General features: G+C 40.1%; 1 protein-coding gene across 2 annotated transcripts in view; it reads right to left on the reverse strand.

The window, feature by feature from the left end:
- PDE3A (phosphodiesterase 3A) overlaps positions 1 to 12,667 on the reverse strand; it is a 262,353-nt gene that overhangs the window by 58,302 nt on the left and 191,384 nt on the right. The window lies entirely within an intron of this gene.

Below are 12,667 nucleotides of genomic sequence, written 5' to 3' on the forward strand. Positions count from 1 at the left end.
CCATGAGAAAATGCAATGTATTTATTCCCATAATAGTTTTCTTTATTTCGTCTACAATCTTCTCTTAGTTCCTTCTTTCACAAATCTCTTCAAGTGCGCCGGCCCTCACAAAATAAAGTGAGGTGTGTTCCCTTGTGAGTGTATAAAATCCATAGTGGGTCCGACCATCTGTCTAACAAAATGTTCTCTTTTTGATGTACCATGATCACAGTCCTCCAGAATGTAAACAACAGAAAGGGTGAGTGGATGCTCTTAATAGCCCCAAATTGTTCCAATACAAATTAAACATTTCAGAAATATGTTTTTTAAACTCAATAAATTCCAGTTTCTACAACGAATCAAAGATATCATAAATTAAGTAATAAGGTTTCCAAAGTTATAAACAGATCAAATTTCAAAACACTTGTAAACCATTTTTTGAACTCAGAATGCATTTTTCCAGAGAAATAATACTATTTAAGTGGTAAAATTCCTACGCTACCTAACAAAAGCTTATACAACCACTTACTGATAGTTATGGTAGTATTTTTTTCCATTGCACATGCACCCTAAATCGATGACATCGCCATATTTTAAGAATAAAATACATTTTATCAATGGTGCGACTGAGAGAGGGAATATGCGGGGACTGGGAAACATCCACTTTTGCCTCATTTATTCAACAAACATTAACCGAATGTGTACTGAGTAGCTGGTGCTGCCTACGGCCCTAGGGCTACGAAGGTGAATGAATCTGGGCTGCTGCCCGCAAGCAGCCTGCAGTCTAGTGAAAGATGTTCTAGGGACTGAAAGGGATCAGAGGGCAAAAGAGGAAACTGAGGGAACCCTTCATCTCTTGGCACACATAAACTCATTACTAAAATTGTGCAGCACACCAAAAAATATATTTTTTGTTGATGGGACCAAAAAGCAGGTGCAATTTCGATTCACACCGGACAGCTATTGCTGTGTTGGCGGTTGTCATTTTATGTGACAACCTAAGGGAAAAGAGTCAGTGCCCCTGACTAAATAGTCAGGTATTGCATGTTTTAAAAATTCTTGGGGGACACCAATTGAAAATCGGTGCTGTGGATATACCATTACCACCTTAGGAAGAGTGAAAGAAGCTGTTTCTCAAAATGAAAACAGTTGTGTCTCAAAAGGTAGGACCCAAAATACCTGCATCCAGCCACATAGCTCTTTTGCACACAAACTTTGAAAATGGCTGAACCAAGTGGCATCCGGTCTCATCACATTTCCTACCCCCATCGTACCTCTCCCCCAAGCAGGATTAAAGAAGGGGCTCGATTCTCCAGCTAGGAGGGGAGGGAGAAGGAAGGGGGACTGGTGGCAAAGAAACAAAGGCATCAATCAGACATAGAAACCTCAGGTTTCTTGGCATTTCCCTCACAACCTTCAGCCCTTACAACTCTCAGAGCTCCAACATGAGGTCTCAACTTTGAAATGTGGATTTCTGGGCTCTCCAGCTTCCAGCTCCCCCAATAAAGAGCATGGAATTTGAGATTCCCTTGCCTCTCAGAAAACCTGAGCATCATCTGCTTCTTGCTAAGTGGTTTTAAGGAATGAGGTGAGCTTACCTGTGAACAAGTTTGCATACAAAGAAGATTTGTATAAAACATTAAAGTCTGCAAGATCACTTCTTGATTTTCCAGAAGGCGACTCACAGCTCTACAAAATTGCATTATAAAGGGAATGACTTTGGAAGTTTGAAACCAGTGTACAAAAGGTTAAGCAACTGGCCCAAAGTTCCATAGACAGGAACCAGCAGAGGTGGAATCTCAACCCAGGCAATGTGGGCCCCTCCACTATTAATTACAATGCTAAACTGCCCTCCGTATTTTGGGTAACTGTTCCTACATACGATCATTTACCCTTGATGATATGAAAATCTTTGCCAATTTGCTACACACTGTTAGTTTTGCAAACTCTTCCTTCAATTAATCTTTATCAACTTAGCCTCTTGTTATCAAAGGGGAACTTGCTAACACCATAAGTAAGCTGAGAATTCATGGTACTCCCTCCCTTCACATCTTTCTTGAAAATCAAATTAGACTTTCACCAGAACTAAATCTTAGGGAGGATCTCTAAGTTTTCTCCATGAAGAAAAACACCATTTATTCTTTCTCCCGATTTCCCAGGCTTAACACAAACCTCTTGTAATACTTGCTGCTGGAAGGGAAAACTAATGGGCTCTTGTGGAGACTTCTGTTGCTAATAGAAAAGCATCTGTCTTCATTTTCCTCTTAGGTGGTAATGAAAATAAAATTTTATAATGTATCTGTCTACAAGTCTGAGTTAATTACTTCAGTTTAAGAAACTGGTTTCAGTTATAATCTTATTATATTCACAATGTTATGAGACATTCAGATAATAAATGTGATTATCTTTGGGTCAGCAGACCCCAGTAGCTCACCAAGATATTTAATAAGCAGATGTTGGGCAGGAACTTAAAGGATTTGCATGAAAAGCATCTCAAATTGATACCCTACTGCTCACGTTTAGCAACACTGTGTTGCTGAGTAGAGGAAATCAGGTAAGAAAATTAGTCATTTGGCTTTAATAATGAGTCAGTCAACGTTTATGTCATAAATTTGTTTTCTTCCTTGTGGACATATTGTTGGTTCTCTCAAAATTCCCATATGCCATTAGTACAGCAATGATGACATATTAAGAAATATAAATGGCCAACAATTTGTTGAGATTCAGCACAGATTTTTAACACAAAAATGTACACTAAGAAGACAAAACAACTTTAGGAATTAAGATTATAATTTTAATAGATCAATAAAACTGCTGATTAAAAAATGTGGGCTGCTTCCACCTCCCCCCTAAAGAGGAAGGATCTAGGGAGAAAACGGTAGTGAATTCCTCTTTAGCTATCATTTCAGTCCATGTAGTTTTATTTCCTCTTAAAATAAGGAGATGAGAATGGAAGTATGGTACAAGAAATTTAATTAAAATATCCCATAGAAACAAATAAGCAAGCATTATTAAAACAAACATAGAACAGAAGCAATGAATCCTTTCATGCGCTGATTCTGATGGCAAACTGATGACTACAATTTATATATATGTGTGTGTGTATATATATATATATATATATATATATATATATATATATATATATATATATATAGTGAGGTCTAACTAACAATAGCCTCAAATTTTTCCCCGCTGGTTTCGCTATTTCTAACAAATAATTTTAACTAATTACAGTGTCTCTGTCCTAAATGACACTCTATGCTCCCCCAAAAGATTATAATGGCTTATCAGATGTCCATTAAGTAGGCCTCCTGACTGTGGGTCAATTGACATTTTGTAGCGTTCTGACATCAAGGTGAATATATCCAGAGCTACTGTGAAATGCCCCAGTTCTGAACTCTCTTCAAACCATATGCAGCAGATGTTGTAAATGACTTCTGTAGTAATCATGATGATTCCACCACGTAGGCCAGGAATTTGGCCTAGGATGGGTAAGCCTTAGTCAATGGGAGTCAATGAGACATGAGAAGAGCTTTGCTTCTGGTTCTAGGAAAGGAAACTCCCTCCCAGAAGAAGGAAACAATGTTGCCACTAGCAGCCATCTTCGGCTCACAGTGGAATCAGCTTTAGGATGAAGCCAAACGTGTAACAGTATCAAAAGCAGACAGAACAAAAAAACCTAGGTCAATGACAACATTATTAGCCATGAATTCACTGACCCTGAAGCCTTATTATAAGAGATAATAACATTGATAACATTTCTTTAGTGCCACAGCTAGTTTGTGTAAAGTTTTCTTTTGCTTATGGTTGGAAATAACTAAAAGAGCATAAAACTTTACCAAATGTATATGTAATTAGTAGATAAGTAGGTGTAAGAAAATAAAATTTCATAATATATCTGTCTACAAGTCTGGGTTAATCACTTGAGTTTAAGAAACTGATTTCAGTTATAGTCTTATCATATTCAGAATATTATGAGACAATAAAAAATATGATTATCTCAGGTTCAGCAGGTCCTGGTCTCCCACCGACAGCTATGAGACCACTGAGCGCTCTGAGTGGAGCAAAGGCTAGTGTCACTCCAGCCAAGTGAATCACTCCTAACACCTGCACCCAGCACACTATCCACAGCTGTACCTTAGCTGCAAATTACCACATGCCACAGGCCTCCAATGTGACTTGTAACAATCAAAACGCCATTCATCAAATCTTCCTGTGCAAACACACTCTATTACACATGTACAGATTTTATGAGCTTCTCGAAGATAAGAATCATTTTATATTTATTTTCTATTCCCACAGCAACTTTAACCATGCTCGGCAAAATCAGTGCCTAATGGGTTTAAATGAATTTTCTTTCTCTAGTTCTTGGTGGAAAATATATGGAAAGTATCCAACCCTCTATTGGAAATTTTAATTTAGCTTTACATACATATCTAAACATATACAGGGTTTCGTGATTCTTGATATCCTCCCTATTGTTTCAGTGAAACATTCTTTCTTCTTTTTAGTACCTCTTACCTCTGTACTTTTAATCTCGTCCTTCTAACATGGACAGAATATTTCGTTTTTTTAATTTGTGTTTTTTATTTGCCCTCTTTTTTTCCTCCCCTTCTTTCTCCTCTCAGCCTTAAGAACATTGTCAGCATTTCCCCTGATAACAAAATTGTTCTAGATAGGTGCTTTCTATTCCTTTTTATAAGCATAACCTATGGAGACAGACATTGGTATGGGGAAGGCCTGGGGGTGGGGTGGATATGAGGGGTGGGGATCAATGGGGGGAAAAAGGGAGACATCTGTAATACTTTCAACAATAAAGATAAATTTAAAAAAAACACACACTAAAAATAAATAAATAAATTCTAATCTCTTAAATCACTGGAAAGAGAGCTCTCCTCTCTCTTAATAGCCTTTTAAAAGGTATTTAATCTTCCATTCACCTAATTGAGATCTCTTCCAGATAAAATCAAACTCCCTATCAAATGCAATCAATATCATAAATACCTACGGACAATCCTGACTCTGCCCTGGCCCGGCTGTCCCTAGTCCCTCTGACAAGTAACTCTGCTTCACTGACTCTTTTTCTCTCCTTAATTGCTGTTCCTTTTTATTGTTTTGTATTTCTCATCCTAACCGATGCCCTTCTCTTCCAGCTCTCACCTGGGTTATAACCAACACCCACGAAGCTGGAGCTTCGACACTGACCACTTCTCTGGTCCGGGGCCTGTGCTCTTATCTGGTCCCTGGACAGCTGCCCTCCAGGCGTCTGCTGCTTTCTCAGACTCAACTTTCCCACCGAGAACACTGCATCGTCACCTCCTAAACTTCCTTTTCCTCCCGTTTCCTGTCTTGGCTAACAACAAAATCGCTCAACCAAACTGGACACCCTGACTTTTTTCTTTGGACTGATTTTCTTACTTTCTCACCTCCAGCTTCCAACTGGTCACTGCACCTGGAAATTTCTACTGAAGTCTCTGTCAACTACGTCCCTTCAATGCCCTTCATCTCTGCCTTAATCCACTCTCCTTTCTTCACATGTTGGTGACTGCAGCTTTTTTCTTCCCATTTTTTCTCACCACAAACTCAGTTTTTCACAGTACACACTTATTAATATGCTGTGCTGTGATTTTTCTTTGATGGTTTCCCAAAGGTATAGAACAAGCCTCAACTTGCTGGCATGCCTTTAAGTGTCTTAATCTTTAATTCTTAACCCCCCTTTCCAGTTACAGTTCCATATACTCCGCTAATGTCTTCCCTCCCCAGCTGTCCTGGATTACCTCCTCAAACACACTATCACAAACCTATGCCTTTGCTTATGGCATTACTTCCACCCAGGGCTTCATTTCTCTGGTGTGTGGGGATAAGGGACCAAGATCCAATTTGAAAGATCAAAAACTTTTCAGCTTTATTCCCAAACCGACATCAAATTAATCACTTCAGCCTCAAAACCTTCGTAGTTCTTTGTTGCAACATCTATCATCATATTGTGCTATTGCTAATTGTCTGTGACTGAATTCTGTGCCAGACTGTGACTTTGAGGGCAGGAATGGTTTTGATTCACTTTTTAAAAATAATCTAGTACTTAGCATACTATAAGAAATAAATGAGTGCCTTCTAACACAATATGCTCTCTTACAAACAGTTCTCAAAACTTTGGAGAGTCTCAGTCAATGTAATCAGTCTGGAAGGTGTGCCTTCGCCTGGCCCTTAATGTCAAACAAGAGCCCCTACAAGTCCTCCTGCCGAGAAGGATGCTACGTAGGCCACTATCTGCTTGCAACAAACACACATACTTGACTGGCAAGCACGGATCCCTGTGAGTAATAATGAAAAGGGGATGGAAAGCAGAGGCAGACAGACAAATTTCCTTTGGATGCTGTCCCTGATTTTCATTGGTCCTTGACCATGCAGCCAACTGCTCATTTTCAGGGCTCCTTAGTATGGTTAGTGCTCCAACATAGGTGCACACGTGACAGAAAGTGGCTTTCTCTGTAGTGATGGCTCATTTGCATCACTGGAAAAACTAGCACCCAGAAAAAAATAAGAGTGAACAGATTTTAACTCACTCATTGCTAAAACATTAGTTTGATCCTGTATACAGTCTATGATTGTATACAGTGTTGAAACTCCTTTTATTCAGTGCAGGCGGATCATGTATACCTTCAAACAAAGGTAATTCTCGAAATCCAGAGTCAATCTTTCTGCTTTCTTAAAACAAGTATCTTTGAGCTTTCCATTGTAATCAGCACATAGCATTTCACATGCTTGCTCTTACAAGATGATATTCTTTCTTCAGAGTTGGGAAATTAAAAAAAAAGCCTCCAATCAAGTCTCTAAATAGGTAAGATTCACCACTTTTCACAAATATAACCCACCTAAGGCTGTGAATGATTGCCTACTTGCTTGAGTGACATATTGGGGTCTGGGCTGCAATGTTAGGCATAAACTGAAAATGCTATAATGAGCGTTACGTTTGCCATGGAGCATTTACTCTAATAAATATTTTTTGTAAGGAATATTAGAAAGGAACAGCTTGAAAGAAAGAGCCTATTTCAATGCAACTCAGCGACTCCTAACCGGCCAATCTGAGTTTTCAGAGAAGCTGGCAGATAAAGTCCTGACATTGAGAAGGACACTCAGTAAGGGCAAGATGACAGTAACCATTAACATCATTTGTGTCTCTTTACTCTGAAATTACACTCCCCACGCAGACTTCTGACGTCTTCTCCTCTGCCTATAAACCTACCCCAAGTCCCACACTTTCGGGTACTCTAGTCTCTCTTTTTCTAGGATACCCTATATTCCTTTTCTTCTTCTTTTTTCAACTGCTCACCCAAGAATATGTTATTATTGATTCTTTACAGAGAGAGGAAAAGAGAGAGAGAAACACTGATGTAAGAGAGAAATGCCTATCGGTTGCATCCCATCCAGGCCCTGACCGGGAGTCGAACCCAAAGCCCTTTGGCGTATGGGACAATGCTCCAACCAACGAAGCTGTCCAGCCCGGCCCCTGTATTCTTTTTTTAATGCCGTATTCTTTCTACACACTCCCCATCACTGTCAACTGCCATCCAATTTCTCTACCCAAATCTGTCAAAGAACAGTCAGTATTCAGTGTCTTCATGTTCTTGCCTCCCGTTGCTATCCCAGGCCACCGAGCCCGCTTCCAGAGCAAAGACTTGCTACTACAGCGGGTTTTAATTACTGCATTTTGGGGCTTCGTCACGGTTTACTGTACCGGTGACTCATTTTCTGTAAGCCTCCCTTACTTCAGGTCCCATGACATCACGCCTCCCAGCCCTTTTCCTATGTCCCTGGGCATTCTTTTTCTCCTGGAATTTCCCCCTCACTGCCCATCCCTCTCAGCATTGAAAAGCCACTCCCCCAGGTGTCACCTCTTAGCCTACTGCTGTTTCACTCACAGACTCTCTGCAGATTTGTTCACACTTTCATGAGAGCCACACCGTCACTTCCAGCTAACAGCTCCGAAGCCATCTCCTGCCCCAAACACTGGCCCAGGCCTTACCTGTTACAAGACTCCTTGGGGACACGCAGTGTGGCTTCTCAAAAGCAAGCACCCAAACCCCCCTTACCTGACTCTCCCAATGGGCTTACCTGGACCAGTGCCTCCAATGTCCACCAAACCATTCACGCTGGAAACCCTTATTTCCCTTCCCTCACCTCCTTCATTCCATTAATCGCTGAGCCCTGCGATTTTCACCTCCTATAAAACTTGCCACCTTTTTTCCAAAACGACTTGCTCCAAAAACACTTAATTACTATGTTTTCAATACACTACTTTTTAATCATACATATCTTGGCAAATGTAGTTACTTCTGCTAATTTCCCTGCCTCTGCCCTTCACCACCACCTTCCTGTGGATTATTCCTGCAACTCCATTCCCACTTAATTCTTCCACACTTTCTTCTGCCCCATCATCTGTACTCCTAAAACACCCTTAATCTATGTCAATCACTGTACTTAAATTGCAATGATTTGTTTTCATATCTTTCTTCACCACTAGACTGTACATTTTTAAAACTTTTTCTCCAGTGCTTATCACAGTGTATGGTACCCACTAGGTGCATAAAAACATTTACCAAATTAATAAATGCATGCATTTATTCACTGATTTGTTTGCCCAGGTAGACTTTCCTAATCCAGGAAAAAAAATGCTGAACAGCCACTATGAGTGTTACGATTTGTTTGGCAACGATATTTCTCAGGAAAAATGAGTTCATGAACATTCTGGTTTATCCATCAGCCTCTCATGAGATAAATTAAAATGCATGTTCCTTAAAACTTGAATTCTCTGGGTGAATCTAGTATACAGGTTTTGAGTCTGAGGAAATAAATAATACCTCTACCAGCCCTCTGGCTCGACTCATGGGACTCGGCCCAGAACAGCCTGTCGTCCCTGCTGCCTCTGATCTCTAACAGGGTACGTATCTTGGCCATTTGCCTTAGGCGTGTGAAGGTTATATCTATGTGTCAGGGTGAAGGTACCCCTGTGGTTACTCCCTTGTAAAATGTAATTGTGTTTAGGATCAAAGTACTGAGATACCAGGCCCTAAAAAACTGTATGTTAACTGCTTCTGACTGGAAAATGATGTCACTGTAGTAAGACTGAGCCTACGATAGCTTGACAATTGATCATTCATTTCTTTGTCATGATACTACATTCAAAACAAAGTAAACCTGCATGTGGTTTTGCACTGTCTTTGAACTGTACCACTGCCCAATGTACACAATATATCACATTACCGAACAATCAAAAACGTATTTCATAATTAAGGGAGATAATAGAACATTATTTTTTATAGCCGAGAAGTAAATGAATCATGAGCTTACTGTTTCAGGACTTTGGTGGGGACAAGATTAGTGTTGCAAAAATGACTATCACTTGGTGTTACATTCAGGAACATATTGTTTTAATTTTAGCAATGTTCAGGCAAACCTTAGCATGTTAGAATAGTGAAAATAAATGATGGCCATTGTAATATCAACAATGGCAACACTTATGCCTGGGACAAGTGCTCTGTACTTTCCAAGTGGACCGGAAGCTAGGACATGCAAAGTAGGACACTGCCATTAACATGACAGCTTTCCTGAGGTTTGTTCTTGGGGGAACAGGCACACGACCTGTAACAGGCCTCCCATGGCCTGTGTACTCTTAAGAATTAGGTCCAAGTGTACATACCCTGTGTGAAAAATTTATTTATGAATAAATTTCTAATCTTGATTCTGTCTGCATAACGCCTTGGTGCTGCCTGGGGTGCAAGGTGGTGATTTATATTTATACTCCTCCCTTTCTAATTCCCATCACCCTGCCCATTTGGGTTGTTTCCTGATACTTCCTTTCTCCTGTGAACGATTCTTTAATGCTGGCCCTATGGTCCTTGTTCCCGACCTCACGTCACCTCTTAGAGCTGGATGGTCTCATGAATACAAGATCCTGACCATTCCCTGCAGCTGAGAGGGAAAAGCAAATCAGAGGAAGGAAGCTGAAAATGCTGCTTGAAATTTTCATAATCTTCACCATCACCTCTTAAATACCCCTAAACCACAAAGTAGAACCAGAAAGTGAAATTAAAACGAGATCAACACATTCCCCAGCAGTTCTACTGCTATGCTTACATTTGGAAAATATTCATGGCCGAGTCTGTGTATGCATCTGGAGCATGGTGTGGTAAGAGTGACTGTATTTGTTTGTTTCATTCGCAGCATATTAGGGCACATGAAAAACTGCTCTAGGTTTGTCCGTCTCTCGAGCCTGTAGTCTTAACATCCATGTTATGTGTTGCCTCTGACAAGATGGCAAAAGATTTTTCACTAAACCAAGATGATCTGTCCCACTCTAAGTGTCCTAGTATCACTGCTAGTGTAGGCATAAGACTGAAACTAGGTAATATATAGAAGCTAATTTTTAAGCATTTTTAGTTCCCAGGCTCCACTAGATGCTTCTCATTTCAGCATAAGGCACAGATGTACTGCCATCAAAATGAATACCTGTTAAGTGTATCATATCATGACTTCAGGTGAAAGTGAGGAAGAAAATGACCCGGGGAACACAGTTCTCAGTTCAATCTTAAAATGTCAAATCATTTACCATAAGTAATATGAGTTGTAGCAACAATGACAAAAATTCTCTCTGGTATAAGTATTGATTGTTTTTTGTTTTTTCATTCTCAAATTGACTGTGAAAATCAATTCATCCAATGAACTGTCCCAGAAATGGGTACATTGTGAAAAGAACATACTAGATAACCCAGCGAATTAAAAGTTTGTGAAATTCCAGGCATTAAAGTAAAGTAAAACATGAAAACTTCTGGAGGCAGGAATGGTTAAGATATGAAGGGGACAGGTCAGCCTGGCCCAGGAGTGTGGTCCTGGGGACAGTTTCTGAGAGCAGCTCTGGACATTTTGAGGCTTCTTTCTTTCTTCGACAAATTGACCCACAGGTTTTCTAAAAGGTCCTTTTTTTTTGTACCTCCAAAGGGTGTGGGATCAGGCAGCAAGCGGCACGGGGGTGAGGGCAAAGCTGTTTGTACATATGCCCACGTATGTTGTACATTCGGTATTTTTCAGTCCTGGGATCAATACACAGAACCCATGTTTCATTTTGTTCTGTTTTAATAGCCCATCGTTACCATTTTGGACCCTTCAGGTGCTGCTGAGTGTGTTTCCAAGGCTGTCAGGATCCACAAAAGACCTTCCGCAGAGAAGATATTTTGAATGATCCCATTATAATCCTAATTGAAGCTGAGTAGTTCATGGCTCTCTGAAGCTGACAGTGAAACATGCCATCCTCTGAGCATGTGTCCCTTATCAGAGCCACTTAAGGTAACAACATCCTACAAAAGGCCCTCTGGGCCTCTGAAGGTACACAGCCCTCATTACTCCTACAGCCAGGGAAAGCTTTAGACCACTTCTGGGAATGCAAATGAATGAAACCCCATGTGACAGCTGTAATAAAAGGCGCCTGTCTTTTTGCAAAGCATTCAAATGCCATCTGGCAATTTCGTTGACGTCAGCAGGCACAGAAAAACAACTGCCCCACTGCTTTCTTCATCATTCCCTTCCACCCCCAACTCTGCTCTCCCCTCCTCCCTGGCGGAAAGCTCCAACTTTCAGTTACGGAGAAGGACAGGAGCAAAGTAACCTTTTAAAAAGATGATGTCTATTTCTTGTCTGCTCAGAAACAGCTTTAGCTTCAGAGCGGCAGTGGTGTTTGGCCCCAGCTCTCCCAATTCCAGTTAGAGGTTGTATAGATCATTACATTAAAGGGAAATTTTAAAGTCTTTTCTGTGTGTGTTTGAGGACTTGAAGTACGTTTATTCTGAGACTAGAGGTGTTAAAGAAAACTATTAATGTGACTTCTGATTCAACACATGCTCCCTTTGATCACTGCAAATAAACACCCAGTGTTAGGCTGAGAGCGAGTCTGCAGCCCGGGGCTGAATACATTGGCTTGAGAACTTACATATCATACATACACTTTCAACAGTTCACTGGAAGCTTAGATGGACAGGTTTGTTTTTTTTACAATGTTGAAATCATATGATAACAGTTATCAAGCTATTTTGCCTTTGATATATCCCATGAAAAAACGTGTTTTCCTAAATTATTGAACAAAAAGCAAATAGGTCAATTGTATGTTTGTATCCCCCATCAAAGAAACAGAAGAATTATAGAAGAAACACCATCCAACACAACCCTCTTAGAGAAGTCCTAATTAAAGAAAATAACCTACCCTAATATTTGCACATAGTAGAGAAGGGCACAGACGTTTTAAGTTATTATTACCTACTATGGCTTTTTTTGTTTGCAAGGGAAAAGCTGAGTACTGACAATAACTAATCTGTTCCTGGAAATGGACAAGCTCCACTAATAGTAAAGAGTAAAATGACCTCATTAAAAGCTGATTCATCAGCCCTTTTTCAGGCTCCAAAAGGATTACTTCTCCAGGTAAAAGGACAGACATTGGAATGAGATCCTATAATTTTATCTATATCCCTGGTGCCTGCTGCGTATCTAGTCAGACCATCATCAGATGAAAAAGATTTCTGAAAAACAATTTTACATATTAAATTAAGGGTAAGTCTATTAAGTAAATACTAGCCAATCTTGGTACTGCTTAGATGCATTGCTTTCGACCTAATTCTTTGCCTTTCCTAAAGTTTTG

This window comes from Miniopterus schreibersii, assembly GCF_964146895.1.
Source record: "Miniopterus schreibersii genome assembly, chromosome: 2".
NCBI lineage: Eukaryota > Metazoa > Chordata > Mammalia > Chiroptera > Miniopteridae > Miniopterus > Miniopterus schreibersii.